Raw genomic sequence first — 25,686 nt, 5'->3', positions numbered from 1 at the left:
AGACATCCAGGCGAGGATTTTTTTCTATCTCATCATATTGTCTTTTCTTTTCTCCCATTCTGCCTGTAGCATCTTCACTAATAAAATGGTGAAGGGCACCACAATTACATATAATATTTATTTTGACTTTGGATTTTGCACTTCAAGCAAGATAAAGATATTTTGTAGGTTTCTTTTTTAATTATCTTTTTTTCCATACAATATTGTGTAGGGAAAGAAATCTAGAGAAAAGTATTATTTTTAGCTAAACACTTCATCCCATAATTATTGAAAGTTAAATTGTATCCTTCAGGTTTTTATGTTAATGTGGTCTTTACAGTTATCACTTTGATTAGACATGATTCTAAACAGTCAAAAGTAAAGCATTGTGCCTTGTCTTCCAAAACTAACGTTATAAAATGTAAGAGCCTAGATAGTGGCTTCTGTTATTCCCTTAATGTTTCTGCATTCAGCTGAAAACTAAGCTGTACTCTAGTTCCACCTTGTCCTCTAAGTTGGCTTCCCTTTGCTTTCAACCTTGTTTCTCCTTAAAAAGCCTTTCAGGATAAAATATGCAATTTATACTGTTTAAAACGACTTCTAAGTGGATGCAAATGCTTTCAAAGGTTTACTGAATTTTCCACAATAGACAAATACTCAGCATTTTCTAGGAGTGGAGGGGAGAAAAACCCAACCTAGTATGCAGGATGTAATCAGTTGACATGGAAATACATGTGTAAAAATAAAATCATTTTCAAAGCCTTAGGATAGGCAAAGGATCATCCTTTGTCCAAGAAAGATGGACAAATAGCGAATAAGCATGTGAAAAGATGTTCAGCAATCAGTGTGATAGATAAAATTATGTAACCCCTCAAAATGATGTCCTTAATCTTGCTTTCCTGTGGGTGGGAACTCATTGTAAAGAAGACCTTTTGAATATGTTATTTTTAGTTACGGTGTGACCCAAATGAATCAGGATGTTCTTAATCCATATAACTGGAAGCCTTATAAAGAGTTGTCAGAGAAACCAGAAGTCAGCAGGAAACTGGCAAAGCAAACACAAGGGAAGAGAGATTTCCATATGAAAGAAGAAACCCCACAGATTGCTTCAAGCCACACCTGAGCACTACAGACTTTGGGGAGAAAGCAGGGCCTTCCTGACACCTTAATTTTGGACTTCTAACCTTCTAAGCCATGAGCCAATAAATAAAGCCAACCCATGGTATGGTATTTGTCATAGCGACCTGGCAAACTAAGACAATCAGCAATCAAGGAAATGTAGTTCAAACCACTGCACAATAAAGTATCACTTCATACACACTAGGATGGCTATAATAGCAATGATATAACAAGTATTGGTGAGGATGTGAAAATATTGGAACCCACTTACTCTACTAGTAGGAATGTAAAATTGTGCATTGCAGCTGCCTTGGAAAAGCCTGGCAGTTCCTCAGTTAAATATAGAGTTGTCATATGGCCCAGCAATTCCACTCCCAGGTATATACCCAAGAGAAATGAAAACATGCATATCCGACAATAAAAAGACAACCCAAATTAAAAATCAGCAAAGGATTTTGATAGACATTTCTCCAAAGAAGATTTGCAGATGGCCTGTAAGCACGTGAAAAGATTCAGTGTCATTAGTCATAGAAAAATGCAAATCAAAACCACAATGGGATACCACTCCACACCCACTAGGGTGGCTAGAAAATAACAGGTGTTGGCGAGAATATGGAGAAACTGAAACCTTTGTACATTATTGGTGTGAATGTAAAATGGTACAGCCACTTTGGAAAACAGTTTGGCAGTTTTTCAAGTGAAATACAGAGTTATGTGACCCAGCAATTCCTCTACTAGGTATATACTGAGGAGAAATGAAAGCATAGGTCCACATAAAACCTTGTATGTGAATACACAGCAGCATTACTCATAGTAACCAAAAATTGGAAACAACCCAAGTGTTCATCAGCTGATGAATGGATATATAAAATGTGGTAACTCCATGTAAGTGGAATATCATTTGCCTATAAAAAGAAAGAAAGTACTGACACATGCTACAACATGGATGAACCATAAAAACATTTTACTGAATGAAAAAGCCAGGCACGAAAAAGAGGCAAATCCAGAAAGACAGACAGCAGATAAATGACTGGCTAGGGTTTGGGGTGGGAGAGGAGGTAAAAGGACAGTGACTGCTAATAGGGATAGGGTTTATTTGGGGGGTGATGAAAATATTTAAAAATTGATTGTAGTAATGATTGTACAATAAGAACCAAATGAATAGTACTCTTTTTAAGTAAGCAAATTATATGTATATGTGGTGGTTAGATTCAGTTGTCAACTTGGCCAGGTGAAGGTGGCTAGTTCTATTGCTGTGGACGTAAGCCAATGGCATGTGAACCTCATCTGTTGCTGATTACATCTGCAGTTGGCTAGGAAGCGTGCCTACTGCAATGAATGATGTTTGATTTAATTGGCTGGTGCTTAAATGAGAGAGCTCAACATAGCACAGCCCTCACAGCTCAGCCCAGGCCTTTGGAAATGCAGAAAGGAATCACCCCAGGGAAAGTTGTTGGAACCAAGAGGCCTGAAGAGAAGGCCAGCAGAGATTGCCCTGTGCCTTCCCACGTAAGAAAAAACCTCAGTTGAAAGTTAGTGCCTTTCCTCTGAAGAACTATACATTAACCAGATAAATCCCCTTTTATTAAAAGCCAGTCCATCTCTGGTGTGCATTCCAGCAGCTAGCAAACTAGAACAATATGTGAATTATATCTCAATAAACCTATGTTACAAAAACAAACTAGAAAACAAAACAAAACACAAAACCTAAGAGTAAAGTCAGGAAGAGGTATTGAAGGAGACCAAAGGTTATAATTGACTGTGTAAGTAGACACTGCTCATTACCTACCAATGGTTATTTGTCCCTTCTGTAGACCATAAGACATAGCTATGGTCTAAATAGCTAGAAAAGACTACATTTTCTAGCCTCCCTTGCAGCTTGGTAAGGCTGTGACTAATTCCCGACAATGGAATTTAAGCAGAAATATGTTCATCTTCTGGTACTGTCCTTTTTCTTACTGGCTAGAATGCAATTAGATATCTGAAACTTGATCAGCATCATGGACCACGATGTACAAGCCACATGTTGGAGCCAGCAGAGCTGGAAACCTGAGTCCCTACTGGTTGTGGAACTGTCTTACCAGCCCCGGACTTGTTACAAGAGAAGGAAATAAATTTCTAATTTGTTTGACCAGTTACTTCGTGTTTTCTGTCATTTGTGGTACTACCTAATCCAGACCCATGTATCATGAATATAAATATAGATTAATAGTAAAGTCAAATAAGTTAGCATACCTGATTGCTCACACAATGATGGCTATTACTGTTAAATAACTATTAAAAGCAGCCTAAAATGTTAATGTAAAAATATATATTTTAGAAGGAAAATTTGGAAGTTATTATTTCAAATATTTTGTTATAATAAAGGCAGTTTAATGACATTCACGGGCCTCACAATCTAGAAAAAAACTAAAGTTTAAGATAAAATTAGGATTTGTATCTATCTCATGTTCTTTGGGAATGAGGGCATCATGAATTTAGACAGTCATTCCCAATTTACTAGATACAAAATCTGGAGATTGGGAATTATTCAACTTCATAAAAATATTCCTAAAGTCCATTCAGTTTCCCTTGCTGTTGTTACATATTCACCACACTAGCTTTTCACTTATAATGTGTACTCCAGGGAAGCCTACCCAGTATTCCCTAGGACAAGAATACTGCCATCCCCAAAGAGGAGCGCTTATGTGGATAGATTAAGAGCAAGGATATTAGTGGCCATACAGCTGAATCAAGCTTTTGGGACAGATGATCAAAAGGGTTTAAAATATTGGGTTTCCACTTGGCATCTTCTCTTTGGATTCAGTTTCTTGGGATTCCTAGCTTTGCATTGTCTCTTTCTTGGAATATACTCTATACTTCAACCCATCGTTATAATGGTTCTTCTGGCCCCATGGTCCTGGGGGTGGGTAGTGATAAGACAGGCCTGGGTCTGTCTTGCTTGAGAGGGACCTCCTTCTTTGAGAGGGGCCCAGGAAAGAGGAGAATGCTCAGTGGTGTGGCCAGAGCAAGGGGAGTTGGATTGCCTTTAGGAATATTTCCATGAAGTAGAATACTTCCCATTCTCCACATCATAGATTCTGTGTCTAACAAATTGGAGTTGATACTCTAAACTCATGCGCTCCCCTGTCCCAAACCTTGACTCAACCATCCAGGCTGCAAGTCACAGAAAACCAAGCAGCAGCTTATGTGCAATGATATACTTATAACAATTAGTCCCCTTTTCCTAAATATCATAGGAGATACATACAATCCTGTAACTTTCCAGCTGCCCTTTTCCATCTTTACTCCCCAGAACTTGATTCCATACATAAATTTTGGGATATCAGAAGTGAAAAGTGCAGCTCAAGATGCAGAAAAAAGACACTGGGAAATGCAATACAGCAAATTCTATTCACTGCCATGGCCTCTTTCCTTTTTAATAAGCAGAACCCTGATTTTGTTACAGGAAACAGTATGCCAAGCCCCGAAGATGAATTGTGATCTTTAAGTCAGAGTAATCTCATGCACTTCTGCATAATACTCACTTTCTAAGAGTTTCTTATAGCTGGAGATGGCTACGTTACCAGGTTCTGGTCAGAGTTATAGGGACAACCTGTTGACAAGGCCTCCAGGAAAACTTTTGTTTACTGCTGAAAGAGCCAAACATGTGAAAGGTTTTCTTTCTCTTTCTTATTTTATTGTCATGAATCAGGACTGGAACTGAAGCAACAGTCTTGCAACTATGAGATGACAAGCATGAGGACAACAAAACGTGCTGAGGATGGCAGAGTAGAGAAAGTAAAGCCCAAAAACTCGATCAAATTGTTGAGCCACTACTACACCAAATCTGGAACTTCTACCTGCAGACTGTTATAAGCATAACATTGTGATTAAGCTGCTGCTTGGTTTTCTGTGACTTTCATCCCGTATGGTTAATTCAAAGCATGGGACAGAGCTGCCGAGTGACCTGGCAGCAAAGTTTGTTGCCACCCAATGACATGGAGAAACAGCCTGAATCATGTCAGATGTATAAAAAGCGTATCATTTTTTCTTTAAATGAAACACATTTGACTATGGTGGCTGTTTCTAATATGATGTAAATTCATAGTCATTTAAAAATAAAAGAAGCAATTTTGTGTAAATTGGTTGTCCTATCTTGCTTCTTGCTATTTGCTCTGTGTCTAACTTCTCTATGTGTCTTAAAGCCCTGCTTCCCTGTATCAGAAAAGCATGCCTTTCCTCTTATCAAGAAAGTCTTTCTTCCTTCTCAGTACCTGGGAGCCTAGTGAAGAATATGGTGAAATGTTTCAAATGAGCAGGAAGAAAAATCTTATTCAGTAACAATGATCAAGAAAACTACAACCCATAAAGAATATCTTAAAAGGCATAGCAGCTGGAGTGGGACCCCGAAACCTTTATATATTTTTATCATTGGTGATCCTGTTATAGGCAGTTTGTGCTTCTTTGGCTATGTCAATACAAATGATTATTTAAAAAAGAAAAAGAAAAGGCATAACAACTACATAGGAACTCTTAAAAATGACTCATATATAATATACTGATGAATGACCTAATATTATAATATTAGAGGACCTCAGATGCAAAGAGACTGACTAAAGGCCAACTTAAATAAGAAGAGTCCCAGATAAGTTATTCTCAGCACAAGAATAATTAAAACTACTATAAAAGCATGGACATCCTGCCTTCTAAAGTTGGTTACTAGTTTCTATCATCTATGGACTTTCCTTCTCCCTGCATGTGTGCCTTTGAGGCAGATATTAGCAGAAAACGAAGGTGTTAATTTCTTTTTTGAAATAAACATCAATGAATGTTTGTAAAAACAAACCATTTAATTAATACTTACTGTGTATTAAATGCTTTGCTCATGATATCCCAGTCACTTTTCACAAGGGCCCAAATAGGTGCTACTCTCATTTTCAGATGAAGAGCCTGAGATCTTAAAAGGTTAAATCACTTCCCAGTGATCACATAGCTAGAAATTGAATGGCACAGCTAGAATTTAAACTTCACTCTGATTCCAAAGCATGTGTTCTTAATCCTCATACTGGACTGTCTCCCATATTTTATGTGTTATGGAGTTCTCATTATCTGGAATTTCCTCATACTGGTCTAGAGTTTCACATTTCATCATACTAGTGAAGTTATTGAAGTTCAGCATCAAAAAATTACTTCATTTTAAGTCTTCTAACTGGGGTTCAATTTCCTTTGTCCTCAGTTTCCATATTTATAAAATAGAGATACTAATACCAACTCTGCCCCTTAAATGGTGTTGTGCTTTCAGTACTGAATGAGAGTACATGTCTGGACACCTTCAAATAATATTCATTCCAGAGACTTAATTAATCAAGAATATTTGGGACTGGGCCTAAAAATCTATAGTTAAGAAAAATGGCTTTATTATTTTATTTTTAAAAAACCATATAAGCTTTGTATACAAATGTCAAGAATACAGAAAAGGAAAGAAAGCACTTCACAGAAGGAGGGCTATCCAAAGACAATGCTGCTTGTAGTGGTGTTGGTGTTGGTGAGGATATGAGAACAGTAAAAACAATTTATTCTATTTGTTATATTCTCCTTATGTGCCAGGATTTACATATTCTTTTTTCATTTATTCCCATGTACTCTCATCAATGATCTTACCACTAACACATTATTATCCTCATTTTGTGTATAAAGAAACTGAGGCCCAAGTGTTTGACAAATCTGTCCAAGGATACTATGGTTAGTAGAGTGTGAAATCTAGATTTGATCTTAGGTTATGCTAAAATACAGCCCCTAGGCCATCAGATGTCACGTATTCTATTTCTCTTGTGTCTGCTAGGGTAAGAGGAGCTGCAACATTGTGAGAAGGGAAGATGTAATAAGTAGGGGGGGAACCTGCAACTATTCAGTAAAAATTTATTTGCAAGAGAACAAAACTTTGGATGGTCTCAGACATTTCCTCTTCAACAATTAGATGCCAAACAACTTCACAGGGTTTTGAGGAAGAGTTTTTTATTTTAGTGGCTTTGGCAGATATTCTTAGAAATGCAGGAGTTGAGAAAATGTTCCAATAGTTGAAAAACTACTTTTTCCATAGGGAGGCTCTCATCCATGGGTGATTTGTTGAAAACCATTTCTTTTCCAAACTGCCAAGAAAACAAAGAAGGACATCAGCTGAAAATGAGTTCTGGCTAGTATGATTTATGCAACTGAGGGAAAAATATTATTCAAAACTGTCTGTAATCATTTCCATTTTATAAGGAAAGTTTCAGTGGGAAAATAGATCCTTGCAGTACTACTTTCTTCTGCATTTGGAGGATGGTAGAAAGTAAAGAAAAAGAGTTAAAATGTTTCCTCAACTGACCTCTGAGTAACCACTAGTCTTTTCCAACTTCTCATTAAAATATCTACAAAGAATCATTGGTGTAAAATGATGATTGTATTTCACACATTTAATTGATTCCCCCTCCCAAATTCTCTATGAAATTAACATGTCTGTATTTGAAACCAGGTAGTGTTCATTTGCCTATAATTTCCAAAATTTCTGAAAATTAGAGTGCAAGTGAAACCAGACTGGCAAAAGGGCTTACACTCCAACCTGTTATTCATGATATATAAAGGATAAAACTCATCTAGCAAGTAAGAGAAAATGAAAACTGCAAAACATTGGTAAAATAAATGAAAGAAGACCTAAATAAATGGAAGGACATTCCATGCTCATGAATTAGAAGATTAAATATTGTTGAGATGTCAATCTGCACAAATCAATTTACAGATTCAATGCAGTCTCAGTCAAAATTCCAACTGTCTTCTTTGCAGAAATGAAAAAGTCACTTACCAAATTTACATGGAAGGAAAAACGGCCCTGAAGTGCCAAAACCTTCTCAAAAAGAACAACAAAGTTGGAAGACTCACACAGTCCAATTGGAAAACTTATTGTAAAGCTACAGTAATCACAACTGCATGGTGCTGATATAAAAACATGCTTACAGACTAATGAAATAAAATTGAGAGTTCAGTAATAAACTTCACATCCACGGCCATTTGATTTTTGACAAGGGTGCCAAGTCCATTCAATGGGGAAACAATAGTCTCAACAAATGATGCTTGGAATATGCAAAAGAATGAAGGTGGATCCCTACATCACACCATATACAAAAATTAACTCAAAATGAATCAGAGTCCAAACTATAAAACTCCTAGGTGAAAATATAAGGAGGCATCTTCAGATCCTTGGTTAGGCACTGGTTTCTCAGACTTTATAACAAAAGCACTAGCAGTGAAAGAAAAAGTTGATCAATGGACTTCATCAAATTTAAAACTTTTGTGTATCAAAGGAGGAAATTTTAGGTTTCATATATATTACTACAATAATCTTTTACTTAATGAAAGTAAAAGATATACTGGGGAATGGGAGAAAACATTTGGAAAACACATATCTAATAAGTTTTTAATGTCCAGAATATATAAAGAAATCCTACAACTCAACAAAATGACAACCCATTTTAAAAAATGGGCAAAGACTTGAGTAGACATTTCTCCAAAGATGATAAACAAAAGGCCGAAAAACACATGAAAATATGCTCAACATCATTAACCATTAGGGAAGTGCAAATTAAACCACAATTAGATATCATTTCATACCCACTAGATTAGCTACTATTAAAAAACAAAATAACAACTATTATAGAGAATGTGAAGAGATAGAAACACTCCATTATTGGTGGTAATGTAAAATGGTACAGCAGCTTTAGAAAACAATTTGGCAGTTCTCCCCAAAATTAAGGATAGTATTACCACATGACATGGCCATCTCACTTCTAGGTATATACCCAAAAAAATCAATATTTGCACACCAATATTTATAGTGGCAATATTCACGATGGCCCCCAAAATGGAAGCAACCCAACTCTCCATCAACCAATGAATGGAAAAATAAAATGCGGTATATATATACAATGGGAAATTATTCAGCCATAAAAATGAATGCAGTTTGGAAACCTCCTGCAGCATGAATAAGCCTTGAAGACACGGTATTGAGTGAAACAAGCCAAACACAAAAGGAAATATACTACATAATCTTACTTATATTAAATAATTAGAATAAGCAAATTCAGAGTCAGAAACCAGAATACAGGTTGCCAAGGGCTGCAGTGGAAATAGGGAATGGGGAGTTAATGCTTAATTGGCACACCATTTCTGTTTAGGATGATGGCAAAGTTTGAATAATGGATGGTGATGATGGTAGCACAAAATTGTGAATGCATTTAACACCACTAAATTATATATATGAATGTGGCTTAAAAGGAGGAAATTTTAGGTTTCATGTATATTACTACAATAAATTAAAAAAAAAAACACTGCATGACACAAACAGTAAACCCTAATATAAACAATGGACTGTAGTTAGTAGTAAAATTATAATCATATTCTTTCATGAATTATAATAATGGTATGACACTAATGCAAAGTGTTAATAATCAGGATGTGCTGGTTTGAAGCTGCTATGATACCCAAGAAAAACCATGTTCTTTTAATCCATTCTTGTGGGTGCAGACCCATTGTGGGTGGGACCTTTTGGTTAGGTTATTTCCATGGACATGTAACCTATCCAATTCAAGGTGGGTCTTAATTCTTTTACTGGAGTTCTCTTTGTAGAGACTAAAGACAGAAAGCACAGAGAGACAGATATGGAGAGCAGAGAGATGAAACGAAGTGAAGGACATTGAGAGAGAAATGCCCCAGCAATGCTAAGTGAAGACGCTTAGGACACAGAAAGCTCAGAGAGGTGTCCCAGGAGAAGCGAACAGTACACATGGAACCTGAAAGCAGTGGAACTGGGAAGTGAAGGGCCAGCAGATGTCTTCCTGTGCTTTCCATGTGGCAGAGGAATCCTGGGTGCCATTGGCCTTTCTACAGTGAAGGTATCCTCTTGTTGATGACTTAATTTCCATGGCCTTAGAATTGTAACTTGTAACTTAATAAATCTCCATTGTTAAAAGCCAGCCCATTTCTGATATATTGCATTTTGGTGGCTTTATAAAACTGAAACAAGAGAAAACTGAATTGTAAAGGGGTATATTAGGGTTCTCTAGGGAAACATAACTAACAGGAGATAGCTGTAAATATAAGATTTTTATAAAAGTGTTTCACACAACTGTGGGGATCCACAAGTCCAAATTTTGTAGGGCAGGCCACAAGCAGACAACTCTAATGAAGGTCTGTGATGAATTCTCCAGGAAAGGCTGACTGGCTCAATTGGAGAGATTCTCTCTTCTGACTTCCTTTAAAGCCTTCAACTGATTGAATTAAACCTCTCTCATTGCTGAAGACACTTTTCTTTAGTTGATTGTAAATGTAATCAGTCATAGATGCGATCAACTTACTAATGATTTAAGTCCACAAAACATCCTCACAGTAATGGTTAGGCCAGTGCTTCCTTGCCCAGATGGCTGTGCACTATTATCTGGCCAAGTTGACACATAAATCTAACCAATCCAGTCCATCCTTTATCAACTTGACAGCTATGTACATCACCTTAAACCATACTTAAGCTTTAATTAAAAAATAATAACAGACACATTTCTCACCTAACAATACTAAGTTGTCCTACGTACATCCAGAAATGCACAAAATCTCTCCAGAATAGAATACAATCCTTGGGTAATATTCACTCTTAAAGTTCATATCCTATAACTTAAATACTACATGAACCATACAACTTATGCCATATGATAAGGGGATAAGATGGAAAAGAAAACAAAGATATTTTCTTAGTGTACAAATACAGACGTTCTCATAACAAAACAAGGAGGAAATATTCATACCATCACAGTTCTTGTTTCTGTAACTGTTTACATGGTCTTAGTTCATATTTTTTTTTTTGACTTTTAAAAACGGGAATTTAATGAGTTGCTAGTTTACAGATCTAAGGCAGAGAAAATGTCCCAATTAAAACAAGTCTATAGAAATGTCCAATCTAAGGCACCCAGGGAAAGATACCTTGGCTCAAGGAGGCCAGTGAAGTTCAGGGTTTCTCTCTCAAGTGAGAAGGCACATGGTGAACACAGTCAGGGCTTCTCTCTCGTCTGCAAAGGCACATGGTGAACACGGTCAGGGTTCCTCTCTCATCTGGAAGGGCACATGGTAAACACAGTGTCATCTGCTAGCTTCTTCTCCTGGCTTCCTGTTTCAGGAAGCTCCCTGGGAGGCACGTTCCTTCTTCATCTCCAAAGGTCACTGGCTGGTGGACTCTGCTTCTCGTGGCTATGTCGTTCTGCTCTGCTCTCTCTGAATCTCCCATTCTCCCAAATGTTTCCTCTTTTTTTTTTTTAAGTTTTATAGCATTTTTTTATTAATCAAAAAAAAGAAAAGAAATTAACACAACATTTAGAAATCATTCCATTCTACACATGCACTCAGTAATTCTTAGTATCATCACATAGATGTATGATCATCATTTCTTAGTACATTTGCATCGATTTAGGAAAAGAACTAGCAAAACAGCAGAAAAAGATATAGAATGTTAATATAGAGAAGAAAATTAAAATAATAATACTAATAAAAAATATATATATATAAAAAAGGAAAAAAAAAACAAAAACAAAAGATACAAACAAACAAATAAAAAAACTATAGTTCAGGTGCAGCTTCATTCAGTGTTTTAACATAGTTACATTACAATTAGGTATTATTGTGCTGTCCATTTTTGAGTTTTTGTATCTAGTCTTGTTGCACAGTCTGTATCCCTTCAGCTTCAATTACCCATTATCTTACCCTGTTTCTAACTCCTGCTGGTCTCTGTTACCAATGATATATTCCAAGTTGATTCTCGAATGTCGGTTCACATCAGTGGGACCATACAGTATTTGTCCTTTAGTTTTTGGCTAGACTCACTCAGCATAATGTTCTCTAGGTCCATCCATGTTATTACATGCTTCATAAGTTTATTCTGTCTTAAAGCTGCATAATATTCCATCGTAGGTACACACCACAGTTCGCTTAGCCACTCGTCCGTCGACGGACACTTTGGCTGTCTCCATCTCTTTGCAACTGTAAACAATGCTGCTATAAACACTGGTGTGCAAATGTCTGTCTGTGTCTTTGCCCTTAAGTCCTTTGAGTAGATACCTAGCAGTGGTATTGCTGGGTCGTAATCCATTCTGCCATTCTATGACTTTTGATTGGGAAATTCAGTCCATTAACTTTTAGTGTTATTACTGTTTGGATAATATTTTCCTCTACCATTTTGGCTTTTGTATTATATATATCATATCTGATTTTCCTTCTTTCTACACTTTACTCCATACCTCTCTCTTCTGTCTTTTCGTATCTGACTCTAGTGTTTCCTTTAGTATTTCTTGCAGAGCTGGTCTCTTGGTCACAAATTCTCTCAGTGACTTTTTGTCTATAAATGTTTTAATTTCTCCTTCATTTTTGAAGGACAATTTTGCTGGATATAGAAGTCTTGGTTGGCAGTTTTTCTCTTTTAGTAATTTAAATATATCATCCCATTGTCTTCTAGCTTCCATGGTTTCTGCTGAGAAATCTACACATAGTCTTATTGGGTTTCCCTTGTATGTGATGGATTGTTTTTCTCTTGCTGCTTTCAAGATCCTCTCTTTCTCTTTGACCTCTGACATTCTAACTAGTAAGTGTCTTGGAGAATGCCTATTTGGGTCTATTCTCTTTGGGGTGCGCTGCACTTCTTGGATCTGTAAATTTAGGTCTTTCATAAGAGTTGGGAAATTTTCAGTGATAATTTCTTCCATTAGTTTTTCTCCTCCTTTTCCCTTCTCTTCTCCTTCTGGGACACCCACAACACGTATATTTGTGTGCTTCATATTGTCATTCAGTTCCCTGATCCCCTGCTCAAGTTTTTCCATTCTTTTCCCTATAGTTTCTGTTTCTTTTTGGAATTCAGATGTTCCATCCTCCAGTTCACTAATTGTAGTTTCTGTCTCTTTAGATCTACCATTGTAGGTATCCATTGTTTTTTCCATTTTTTCTTCTTTGTCCTTGACGCCCATAAGTTCTTTGATTTGTTTTTTCAGATTTTCTATTTCTTCTTTTTGTTCAGCCCATGTCTTCTTCATGTCCTCCCTCAATTTATTGATTTGGTTTTTGAAGAGGTTTTCCATTTCTGTTCGTATATTCAGCATTAGTTGTCTCAGCTCCTGTATCTCATTTGAACTATTGGTTTGTTCCTTTGACTGGGCCATATCTTCAATTTTCTGAGCGTCATCCATTATTTTCTGCTGGTGTCTGGGCATTTGATCAGATTTCCCTGGGTGTGGGACCCGGCTGGTTGAAAGGTTTTTCTGTGAAATCTTTGGGCTCTGTTTTTCTTTTCCTGCCCAGTAGGTGGCGCTCATGGCGCTCGTCTGTCTGCGGGTCCCACCAGTAAAAGATGCTGTGGCTCCTTTAACTTGCCAATCCGAATCTCGCAGTCGGTCCGGGAAACCGCGCATGGAGGGGGGGTCGCCGGCCGCCACGGCTTGGGGGAGTGCCGGTCCAAATTGCCCAGCTGGCCCGAGACGCCAAGCGTGGCGGGAGGGCCCCCTATCCAACGTTCCCAGTCAGACCGGGGAGCCACGTGCGTGGAGGGGACCCCAGTCACCAGCCGCCCCGGCCGGGAAAACGTGCGCCTCTCGGGTATCTCACCGCAGTGGATTCTCCCTGCCCGTTCAGCCGTTCCAGAATGGGGTACGCTGTCTTTTTGGTCTCTGTCGTGGCTCCGGGAGCTGTTTCATATTGTTTCTGTTTCTTTAGTTGCTTTTCTGGAGGAGGAACTAAGACCCGCACGTCTTACTAAGCCGCCATCTTCTCCTTAGTTCATATTTATCACTACCTTATTCTACTACCTATTCCATGTTCCTTTTATCCTCAGGAAGCACCTCAGCTGGCCATGGTTTTTTGTCTGGTGGGATGGCCCTAACTTTCATTCCTGAAGTTTCTGGGCCACTGATAGTCCTGCCTGGGTTGTATTGTTGCAGATTTCCATTGACTTTAATAACAGGGCATGGTAGTACTAAAAGACACCTTAGAAGATCTCCTGTATTCCAGGCAAACTCTTCTTTACCTCCATTTGTGTAGTTGCAGGCCTATTTCCCCTTGATAGTCAGACTCAAACACCCTAGTCAGTACAGTAATCCCCTTATTTGCCTGTTGATTCAGAAGCATGAGAAACCCAAAGTGGCCAGGGTGGCAGTCTTAACTACCAGCTCAATGGAATTATTGTTGTATCTCCTGGTGGAACCACTCCTTTTGAAACTAATACCTGTGTACCAGCAAAGCTTAAGGATACACGGACAGGACATAACATTTTTTTTCTAGTGGATCACTAGGGGTGATAGTGAGTGATGCCACTCTCCTTTCTACCCTTTGATTCATGGACCAGTGAATCTTGGCTATGGAAGAAATAGCACGATAGAGTAGATGCTGATTCAGGGTGTACATGGCCTCCTGGAGAACATTGTCACCTAGTTGTTGCAGTAATTGAGTCTTCACAAAGGCCATTCCACCAATCTATCAATCCAGCTGTTTCAGGATGATAGGGAGCATGGTAAGACTAGAGAATTCCATGAGCACATGCCCATTCCTGCACTTCATTTGTTGTGAAGTGGTTCTTTGATTAGAAGCAATGCTATGTGGAATACCATGACGGTGGATAAGGCAGTCCGTAAGTCCACAAGTGGTAGTTTTGGCAGAAACATTGTATGTAGGAAAGGCAAACTATATCCAGACTATGTGCCTATTCCAGTTAGAACAAATGCTGACCTTTCACGATGGAAGTAGTACAATGTAGTCAACCTGACACCAGGTAGCACGCCAATGCTACTGAGCTAGCATGCTCAACCCATGCATAACTTCCATCGCTACCCCTTGACAACTTTGTTTATGAGCCCATTGGGCAATAACAGGAGTGACTGGGAAAAAATCTGACTTATCCATTTGATTATTAAAACCTTCCTATGTTGAAGTCACCCGCTGGTGAACAGTTACATGGAACACAAATATCTTCATGTTTTTTTTGCCCACTCTGAAAGGTCTATCCACATACCTCTTCCCCAGATCTCTTTGTCACCAATTTTCCAATCATGTTCCTTCCAAGTCCCTGACCATCCAGCCAAACCATTAGCAACAGTCCATGAGTCAGTATACAAACACACCTCTGGCCAGTTCTCCTCCAGAGCAAAATGAACCACCACGTGCACTGCTTGAAAGTCTGCCAACTGGGAGGATTTCCCCTCACTACTATCTCACAGGAATCTACCAGAAAGGGGTGCAATGCTGCAGCTCTTTATTTTTGGGTGGCTCCTGCATATCGTGTAGAACCATCTGTAAACCAGGCCCAAGTTTTCTCTTCTTCAGTCAACTGATTGTAAGGAACTTCCTAAGAAGCCATAAGTCTGGGCTGGGAAGGAGGTGTGGTTTGAATCTGTTGTGCATCCCAGAAAAACCAAGTTCTTTAATCCTCATTCAATATTGCTAGGTGGGAGCTTTTTGATTGTTTCCATGGAGATATGACCACCCAATTGTGGGTGGTAACTTTTGATTAGATGGTTTTTATAGACATATGTCTCCACCCACTCAAGGTGGGTTGCTTACTGGATCCCTTTAAGAGGTAATCATTTTGGAAAAAGCTTGAGAGATATAAGAGCCACCAGAACCCACAGAGTCAACAGAATGGACAGAGTCCTGGGGAAGCCAGTGAAGTGAAGTGAAAGCTAGCAGATTTTGCCATGTGCCTTTCCAGCTGAAAGAGAAATCCTGAACGTCATTGGCCTCCTTGAACCAGGGTACCTTTCCCTGGATGCCTTAGTGTGGACATTTTTATAGCCTTGTTTTAATTTGGACATTTTCACAGCCTTAGAACTGTAAACTAGCAATTTAATAAATTCCCCTTTTATAAAAGCCATTCTGAGGGCAGTGCAACAGTGGCTTAGTGGCAGAATTCTCACCTGCCATGCCTGAGACCCAGGTTTGATTCCCGATGCCTGCCCATGTAAAAAAAAAAAAAAAAAGAAAAGCCTTTCCATTTCTGGTAATGCCACATTCTGGCAGCTTACTAACTAGAACAGAAGGTAAGGTGGCAGAAGTCAGTGCCATGGGCACTTGGGCCACTTCTTCATGTAGCTTACCTGTGCCCTCAAGATTCACTCAAGCCCTATCTTTTTATATACCATTTCCATTTTATGATGAAGTGCTGCTGAGCTCACCCAATTTTAAGGCTTGGTGGGTCAGACAACACCACTGAAACTTCACTGAGGTGGACACCTAGACATTTCATTGAGGTGGAAGGACCCTGTATTTTTGTTGGATTTATATCCCATTCTCTGGCATGCAGTAGTTGCTACTTCTTGCTCACTAAATCCAATCAACATGATATCATCAATATAATGGACCAATGTGATACCTTGTGGGAGAGAGAAATGATCAAGGTCCCTTCAGACAAGATTATGACATACATAATTGTCATACAGAATTGATATAACCCATGAAGTAGAACAGTGAAGGTATCTTGCTGACCTTGCCAGCTGAATGCAAACTGTTTCTTGTGTTCCTTACTAACAGCAATTGAGAAAAGTGCATCTGACAGATCAATAGCTACATACCAAGAACTAGGGGGTATGTTGATTTGCTTAAATAAAGGTACCTCATATGGAACAGCAGCTACAATTGGAGTCACTACATGGTTTAAGTTTATGATAATCCACTGCCATCCTCCAAGACCCATATGTCTTCTGCACAAGGGCAAATAGGATTGCTGAATGGGGATATGGTGGGAATCACCACCCCTCCATCCCTCAAGTCCTTAAGAGTGGCACTAATCTCTGAAATACCTCCAGGAATCTGGTACTGCTATTGATTTGCTATTTTCCTATTTAGGAGGAGTTCTAGTTGCTTCCATGTAACCTTTCCTACCATAAGAGTTCTCACTCCATGAGCCAGGGAACCAATATGGGGATTCTGCCAATTGCTGAGTATGTCGATTCCATTTATGCATTCTGGAACTGGGGAAATAACCACAGAATGGGCCCAGGGACCCACTGGACCCACTGTGAGATGGAGGTGAGCTAAAACTTCATTGATCACCTGATATCCATAAACCCATATGTTGACTGGTAGACCAGAGCGATGTTTTGTGTCTCCTGGAATTAGTGGCACTTCTGAGACAGTGTCTAATAATCCCCAAATGACTGCTCATTTCCTTTTCCCCAGTGCACAGTTACCTAGGTAAAAGACTGTAGGTTTCCTTGGGGAAGGCCAAGAGGAAGCTGAACAGTATAAATTTTTGGCAGTGTAACAGGGTCCTTCCCCAAGGGTACCTGGCCTTCCTCTCATTCAAGGGATTCAGGGTCTATAAACTGTCTCAAGTCTGGCAATTGATTAAGGGGCCATGACTCTCTGTTTTTGTAATTCATGGTAGACTTTTGTCTACTTGACCTAGAACTCTTCTGCTTATACAGCTCAAAGAAGAATTTCATAGACTACCCATTTATTTTACTACTAGGTACCCCATGATCTACTAGCCAATGCCATAAGTCTCTGTGAATCAGATTATTTTGACTGCTGCTTTGAGTCTGCTGTCCATTATGGTAGCCAGGTCCACCTTGTCTTTGGCGATTAAGTGCTGCCACATGGCTTCTGCCAACCCGGAATTTGATCATCCCCACTGTGTTTAAGGATTCCAGTTCAGTGACAGCAGTTCCCACAGTAATACCTGAATTACAGAGAAGGGTAACTACAGATCAGGGATGATGGAGCTAGTCTTACAAATTTATTCCTTATAGTCCTGATGAAAGATGTGTCCTGTGGACATTCCTGGGGTGTTTAAGCAAGTCTTTCATGATAAATACACTCTAACACTCCAATCACTCTAAGCCTTTTGGTTCCCTCATCTACATCATACCAGGGAAGTTGTGGCATTTCAGCCTCAGCTAATCCATGTTTCATCCAACCATCCAAATAAACTGGTAATGCCCTTTCTAATCCCTCAAACTATAACACTGAATTTGGAATCTCTGCTTAGTGGTTCCATATCAATAAATTCAGCGTGATCCAACTTTATATTCCCTCCACCATTATCCTACATGCCTAATGTCCAATCCCACACATATTCCCCTGGCTTCTGTCTCTATAAATTGGAAAATTCATGCAGTTCTTTTGCAGTCTAATGTATCTCCTCACGGGTCACATTTTGTACCTCACCTTTCAGGGTGTATTGGGACTTTAGTCTAGGCCTAGAAGAAAAGAGGGGTGGTGGGGGTGGGTCATGAAAATAACTAGAAGTGTTTTTCAAGCCAACTATCTCAGGGCATTCTGTTGCAGCTTCATCTGGTGAAACAGGATTAATCCCTCCAGACAGTGGAGTGAGGGCTGTTTCCTCTGGGGAGGTGGTTACAGGTTTAATAGGCACTGAATGGATATCTCTTTAGGTAGCTGTTGGATGGCAGGGTCCTCTGGGCAGACTGGAAGCCAGGAAGCTATTTCCTCAAGGCAGGCTGGAGGTCGGGTAGCTGTCTCCTCAGAGAAAGCTAAGATTGGGTGGCTGTTTCCTCAGGGGAGGTTGGAGGTTGGGCAGCTGTCTTCTCAGGGCAGGCTAGAGATGGGTTGGCTGTTTTCTCAGGGCAGATCATTATAGATTTATCCAGTAAAGACTCAGCAGAATCTAGGGTTCTAATGTCCCCACTGCCATCATTATCAACCTAAATGTCCCCATCTGAATTTTCAGTTTGTAATCACTTCACTTTCCAGTCAGTGCCCTCATTTTGATAGCAGAAACTCTGAAGTTTGGGTATTTAGTTTCCATTATAAATCTGCTACTAACACAATGAGACTCTGAGTCTGGTTTTCAGAGATCTCAAGTCTGTGGCCAAGGGAAATAAGATTTACTTTCAGGACACACAGAGAAACTTTTGCATCTTTCATGAAGAGCTTAAGTTGCAAATTTGAAGTCTTCAGCTCATCCCTTTCTTTTATAACTATATCCAGCATATCTATGAACAATCAGTCAACATTGTTATACTTTGTAACTCCACAACACTCTGTTGAGGTGTCAAAAACACTGTCACCCAGAGCCTTGCCTCATATAAGCCTATGGTTAGCAGAATCAAATGGCAATATTTTGTGTATCTCTATTGCCAACTCAGGCCATGGACTGTTGGTGCCATCTTGATTATTGGAAATAGAGTCATTAGTGCCTTTGAATCTAATCAGAGTAGGAAACTAACTGCAAAGGCCCATTTTTAAGGTTCTGTTTCTAAAGAACCACTCCTGGTATCGAAGCTGTAATAGTCAAGGTTCTCTAAGGAAATATAGCCAACAGGAAATATCTGTAAATATGAGATTTTATAAAATGTCTCACAGAACTTTGGGGATGCACAAATCCAAATTCTGTAGGGCAGGCCAAAAGCTGGCAACTCCAGTGAAGGTCTTTAATGAATCCCACAGGAGAATATGGCTCTAGCTGAAGTGGAAACAGAGAGATACTCCCTTCTGACTACTCTTTTTAAAACCTTCAACTGATTGGATTAAATGTCTCTCATTGCTGAAGACACTTTACTCAGTTGATTGTAGGTGTAATCAATCATAGATGTGATCAATTTACTGATGATTTAAGTTCACAAAATGTCCAGCAGTAACACTTAGGGTGGTGCTAACTTGGCCAGACAGCTGGGCGCGATTGCCTGGCCAATTTGACACATAAATTTAATCATCACTGGGGAGTATATGCAAACTTTATGTTTTCTGCACAATTTTTCCATAAACTGACATCTTCTCTCATAGAAAAATAAGAAAGAAAGAAAGGAGGAGAAGGGCATGGAGCAAAATTCAACCTATTACCTCCCTCTCCATTAGAGTAAGAGGGGCTGGGAGCCACGAAAAATACAATCTAATGAGTGCATCAGGTACCAACACAGAGGCTGTTTGAAATTCTCAATCCCAGTTCAAAGTTGGAATGAGCGCCTGGGCTGATTAAAAGAGGAAAGTGGCAAAGTTGGCTTAGAACAGACAAGGGAAGCAGGTTTGAGTTGGCAAAGACTGCGCTTCAGCCTTGCCCTAGAGCCCTAAAATAACTATGTGCTAGAACTACAAACAAGAACAGAAATTTTTAAACACAGTAGCAAAATTCCTACCTCCCATCTGCTCCCCACTTCCCCTACTAGGCAGACGGATCTGTTATCTGGTACAGCAAATCAAAACCTGATAGTGTTCATTGAAGAGCAATGCCTCTGAACTCCGCCTGTATTGCAGTCCAGGCTCCATCATTTACTAGTTCTGTGACTTTAGGCAAATCATTTAACTCCTTCTGTGTTTCAGTTAACTCCTGTGTAAAAGGGAGACCATACAGTACCTACATCAAGGGACCGTTGTGAGGATTAATTAATGGAAATAGATCACTTATCACTGTTTCCAAAACAAAGGGCTCAGCAAATGTAGTCACTGCTATTATGAATGCTATTATCAATATTACTAGCCATATCACCAGTATCTACTCTGAAGCAGATATTATACCCAATTTATTCACAATGAAACCAAGGTTTAGAAAAGATAGAATAAAACGTGCTTCTTTTCAAATAGTTAGCAAGTGATAATTTGAGTTTTAAATCCAGATGTGACTTCATGTTCTATATTAATTTCCTACTGTTGCCATCACAGATTCCTACAAGCTTGGCGGCTTAAAATAACACAAAATTTTTATCTTACACTTCTGGAGAAGTCCAAAATAGGTCTCACGGGCTAAAGTCAAAGCGTCAGCATGGCTGCGTTCAGGACCTAGGACGTGATCCATCTTATGCCTTCCCAGTGCCTAGAGGCTGCCTGCATCTCTTGGCTCGCAGTCCCTTCCCTCTTTCAAAGCTGGCAATGTCCATTTAAGCATTTCTCAGGCTGCATCCCTCTGACACCGACCCTGCGGCTCTCCTCTTACACTTTAAAGGCCCCTAAGTGATTATCGGGGGCCCATTCATGTAATCCAGGATGATTTCCCTATTTAGGGAAATTTAGAAAATTTAATTTTCTAAATTTAATTTTCTAAATTTAAAGCTGATTAGAAAATTTAATTCCTTAACTTCGCTTTGCCTTTTAATCTAGCATATTCACAGGTTCCTGGGATTAGGATGTGAACATGTTTTTTATTTTTAGCTTTATGTTTTTTTTAATGGGGGGGGGGATGGAGGGTGCCTTTATTTTGCCCACCACAAAGCCCATGCTGTAAAACACTGTATTATTTAAATCTCCTATATTTAAGCCAAAATGACTTGAGTATAAACTCAAACCATCTATGGTAGCACTCAATACAGTACCCCCTGTTTGATAAACAAAGATCCCTCCCCTGCCCCCAATCCAGGTAAAGATGTACAAGCCCAAAACTATTCAGTACTTTAAAGGAAGGGTGCCAATCTGAGGAATAAAAGTTATATTCTTTGTTTGTTTCTATAATAAACAGATGGGAATATGTGCAGCTCTATGTAATTTCTGTATTTAAAAATATTTTCCCCTATACAAACAATAATTCATTAGGATATATTGAAAAATATCCCTATCCCAAGAACAGAAATAAATACCAATACTTAGAAATAAGCTGAATAATAGATTTGCAACTTTTACTAAGGGACTATATGATGATAGCAAATAAATCCCCATATCTCTGTGGCCCCACAGAAAGAAAAGACCTATTTCTGGCTCACATCAAGCCTGATGCAGGGTTGGGGGGGAACTCTCCTAGACTCCCACCCTCCAATGTTAAGTCAAAGACCCAGGCTGCTTCCCTCTGTGGCTCCACCCACAGTTCTTATTATGTGGCCTCTTCACCACCCCAGCGGCAGGGGCTCTTCATACCCACCAACCACAGGGGGCAAATGTCTCTCATACTCACAGCCCATTGATCAAGAACTGATCAGCTGGCCCCAATGTACCTGGACTGCAAGGGTGTCCAGGAAATGTAGGTAAGCAGTGGAATAACTGGCGAGCACTGCTGTCTTGGCTTGTGAGACATAAAAGATGATTCAAATAAAATGAAAGACATACCCTGCTTCTGTGTTAGGACAAAGAATGTTGCAACAATGCTAATTCTCTCCAACATAATCTATGGCTGTAACATAATTCCATATGCAGAACCTAATAAAATGATTCTAAAGTTTTTCGGGAACAATAAATGAGGAAGAATAGCCAAGGAAGGCTAGAAAATAAAAGGAATGTTTTAATTTCTCCCTCATTTTTGAAGGACAGTTTTGCTGGGCATAGAATTCTTGGTTGGCAGTTTTTCTCTTTTAGTAGTTTAAATATATCATCCCACTGTCTTCTCGCCTCCATAGTTTCTGCTGAGAAATCTATGCATGGTCTTATTGGGTTTCCCTTGTATGTGATGGATTGCTTTTCTCTTGCTGCTTTCAAGATCCTCTCTTTCTCTTTGACCTCTGACATTCTGACTAGTAAGTGTCTTGGAGAATGTCTATTTGGATCTATTCTCTTTGGGGTACGCTGCACTTCTTGGATCTGTAATTTTAGGTCTTTCATAAGAGTTGGGAAATTTTCAGTGATAATTTCTTCCATTAGTTTTTCTCCTCCTTTTCTCTTCTCTTCTCCTTCCAGGACCCCCACAACATGTATATTTGTGCGCTTCATATTATAATTCAGTTCCCTGAGTTCCTGCTCATATTTTTCCATTTTTTCCCCTATAGTTTCTGTATCTTGTTGGATTTCAGATGTTCCGTCCTCCAGTTCACTAATACTAACCTCTGTCTCTTGAAATCTACCATTGTAGGTTTCCATTGTTTTTTTCATCTCTTCTACTGTATCTTTCATCCCCATAAGTTCTGTGATTTGTTTTTTCAGACTTTCCATTTCTTCTTTTTGTTTGTTCCTTGCCTTCTTCATATCCTCCCTCAATTCATTGATTTGGTTTTTGATGAGGTTTTCCATGTCTGTTCTTATATTCTGAGTTAGTTGTTTCAGCTCTCCTATCTCACTTGAACTATTGGTTTGTTCCTTTGACTGGGCCATATCTTCAATTTTCCTGGTGTGATTTGTTATTTTTTGCTGGCATCTAGACATTTAATTACCTTAATTAGTTTATTCTGGTGATTGCTTTCACTTCTCTTACCTACGGTTTTCTTGCTAGATGAATTTGTTGTCTATCTGTTCTTTGATCTTCAGTTCAGCTTTTTCTGGACCTCTAGCTTAGTTAGGTTTTGTTTAACAGAGGATAGTTTTTCAGTTCTTGTTTTCTTGTTTCTTGCCCTATTTGTATGGTGCCTTTTCCCTCCCCACCCTTAGGAGGGTCTACGTAGGTATTATAGACTCAAGCGGGGTTTTCCTGGAATAAACTGGCCTCCTATCAGGGGCAAGGAGTCACCTGCACCAGTTTTCCCTGAGGGTGAGACCCAGCAGGTTAAAGGACTTTCCTGTGAAGTCTCTGGGCTCTGTTTTTCTTATCCTGCCCAGTATGTGGCGCGTCTGCCGTGGGCCGCACCAGCAAAAGGTGTTGCGGCACTTTTAACTTTGGAAGACCCTGCTGGGAGCTTGGTGGAGACAGAGGAGAGGTTGTAGGCTGGTTTTATTGGCTTCAAATTGCCAAGCCCTGGGGTCTGAATTCCTTGAGGGAGGGATTCCACCTGAGTTGGGCTTCACCCCTCTCCTGGGGAAGGCACAGGTGGGAGACAGCCCTGAAAGCAGCCCATTTCTGCCTATGCCTGGGGCAGTTGCAGCCCGAGAAGTCCTGCCGCTGAATCCAGAGGCTGCCAAGTCTCCGTAGAGACACAGTCACTAAAACCTCCATTTCTTCCCCTTTCCTCTTTTTCCTTGAGCCCAATGAGCGACCTCTGCCTTGACCAGGTTTAGAGTCTCTTTCCTTTCCCTCTGGGAAATGGCCCATGGGGGAGGGGCGCCGGGCACCGGCCGCCACGACTTGGGGAACTCACGGTTTTGGGGAGGCTTGCAGCCGTCCAGCTGGTCCAGACTGGGGTACGCTGTGTGTCCGGTCACTGATGTGGCTCCGGGAGCTGTTCTGTACTGTTTCTGGTTATTTAGTAGTTGTTCTGGAGAGCTAGATTAAAAAATTTAAATGAGTTACAAGGAAATACATGTTTAGAAAGGACAATCTAAGCTATGACTAAAGTCATAGAAGCCATACAGATAAAGATGCATGCATTTTTAACTTAACCATTTAAAACTTCCTTTAAAACAGTAAAGGCAATCACAAATGAGGGAAATAAAATGCATCTTATGACGGACAAGGGGTTACTACTATTTAAATGTAAATTATCTTAGAAATAAATAGGAAATACACAAAATTACATGAATGAAAAGGAAGACTATATATATAGTGAGCATGTGTATGTATACTCAATAAGCAATAATAACCTCAATATCACGAGTAATAAAAATAAACAAATTCCAATAAAAATAGCAGAGTTTTCTACCTAATGAACTGGCTAAGAATAACAGTGCTGCTCAGGATGCAGGATGATGAGGAATACAAATTTTTATATCCTTTCTGGAAGGCAGTTTGTATTAAAAGCCTCAAAAAATTCATACATGTGCATTTTACTTCTAAGAATTTATCCTTAAAAAGTAGTAGCTTTGTATAGATAATTATCTACAAAAATGTTCATCGAAGTTTAGTTTTTAAGAGCAAAAAGCTGAAAATCTAAATGTCAATATCCAGTAATACATTTGATAAATATCCAATTATATGTTTTGACTGAATGAATTATTTTACATCATATGTGCAGTACTTGGATTATTTTACATCATATGTGCAGTACTTGGAAATGATGATGTGAAGAGTACTTATGTTAGGCATTAAAATATTCATGAGGTAGATTTGAATGAACAAAGCTAATTGCCTATAGTATAATCTTATTTTAATTTTGAAGAGTTTGTGCATTAAAAATTCTAGAAGGTTGTATTCAAAATTAACTGTAGTCTTGGATAGGTACAGTTTAAGGTGATTTTAAGTCTGCTTTTCAATTGTCTGTATTTTTAAAAGCATCGTACAACGAGCCTGTATTACCTGATCGTAAAATGGAGATGGAGTAGGAGAATAGGGTGGGACTTTTGGAGAGCTCACTGCCAGAATCTGAAGAAAGGAGCAACAAAAGGGAATGATCGTTTTGCCCTTGTGGCCCACTGAAAACACACACATATTTCAGAGTTGGCTGCAGACCCTGCGGTAGCTCTGTCTTCCAGGGACTGAGTTTGCAAACAAGCTTAGCAAAGTACAGCGTGTGCCCCTTCAGGTGGTTTTTGGATCTCATCAGGTATGAGTAACACTAGCTCATTCATCTTTGGATGAATTTGCGTGGAGTGCTGAGGTGTTGACAGAACCTGAGCTGAGAACAATGTTTATTTATATCTCCGCACAATAATTCATGTCTCTCTAAAGTTGGGACTTTCTCCTTTTTTGCTTGCAGTTTGCAAACATTTGCAGTTCTCCCCACTGGCAATCCCTGGTTTGGTTTGGCTGGACTTGAGCAAATGAAAAGGAACATAAGACACTGAACATAGCTGAATGCTGTGATTCACACGTGTAAGGGGAACATTTGCCTGTGTTTCTACGTGTGTCGGAAACAGCTGAAGTCTCTAGACTTCTGT

At 39.3% G+C, this 25,686-nt stretch overlaps 1 long non-coding RNA gene across 1 annotated transcript; it reads right to left on the bottom strand.

Moving 5' to 3' along the window:
• Nucleotides 1-6,992: 6,992 nt before the first annotated feature.
• On the bottom strand, nt 6,993-22,140 carry LOC143686103 (uncharacterized). The gene is made up of 3 exons (XR_013176900.1): nt 22,008-22,140; nt 20,226-20,416; nt 6,993-7,229 (listed from the first exon to the last, which is right to left on the bottom strand). It is a non-coding gene; the product is annotated as an uncharacterized LOC143686103 (long non-coding RNA).
• Nucleotides 22,141-25,686: the final 3,546 nt, after the last annotated feature.

This window comes from Tamandua tetradactyla, chromosome 6, assembly GCF_023851605.1.
Source record: "Tamandua tetradactyla isolate mTamTet1 chromosome 6, mTamTet1.pri, whole genome shotgun sequence".
NCBI lineage: Eukaryota > Metazoa > Chordata > Mammalia > Pilosa > Myrmecophagidae > Tamandua > Tamandua tetradactyla.
Note: the sequence above shows the minus strand (reverse complement) of the source record. Positions and strands in the feature narration are given on the sequence as shown.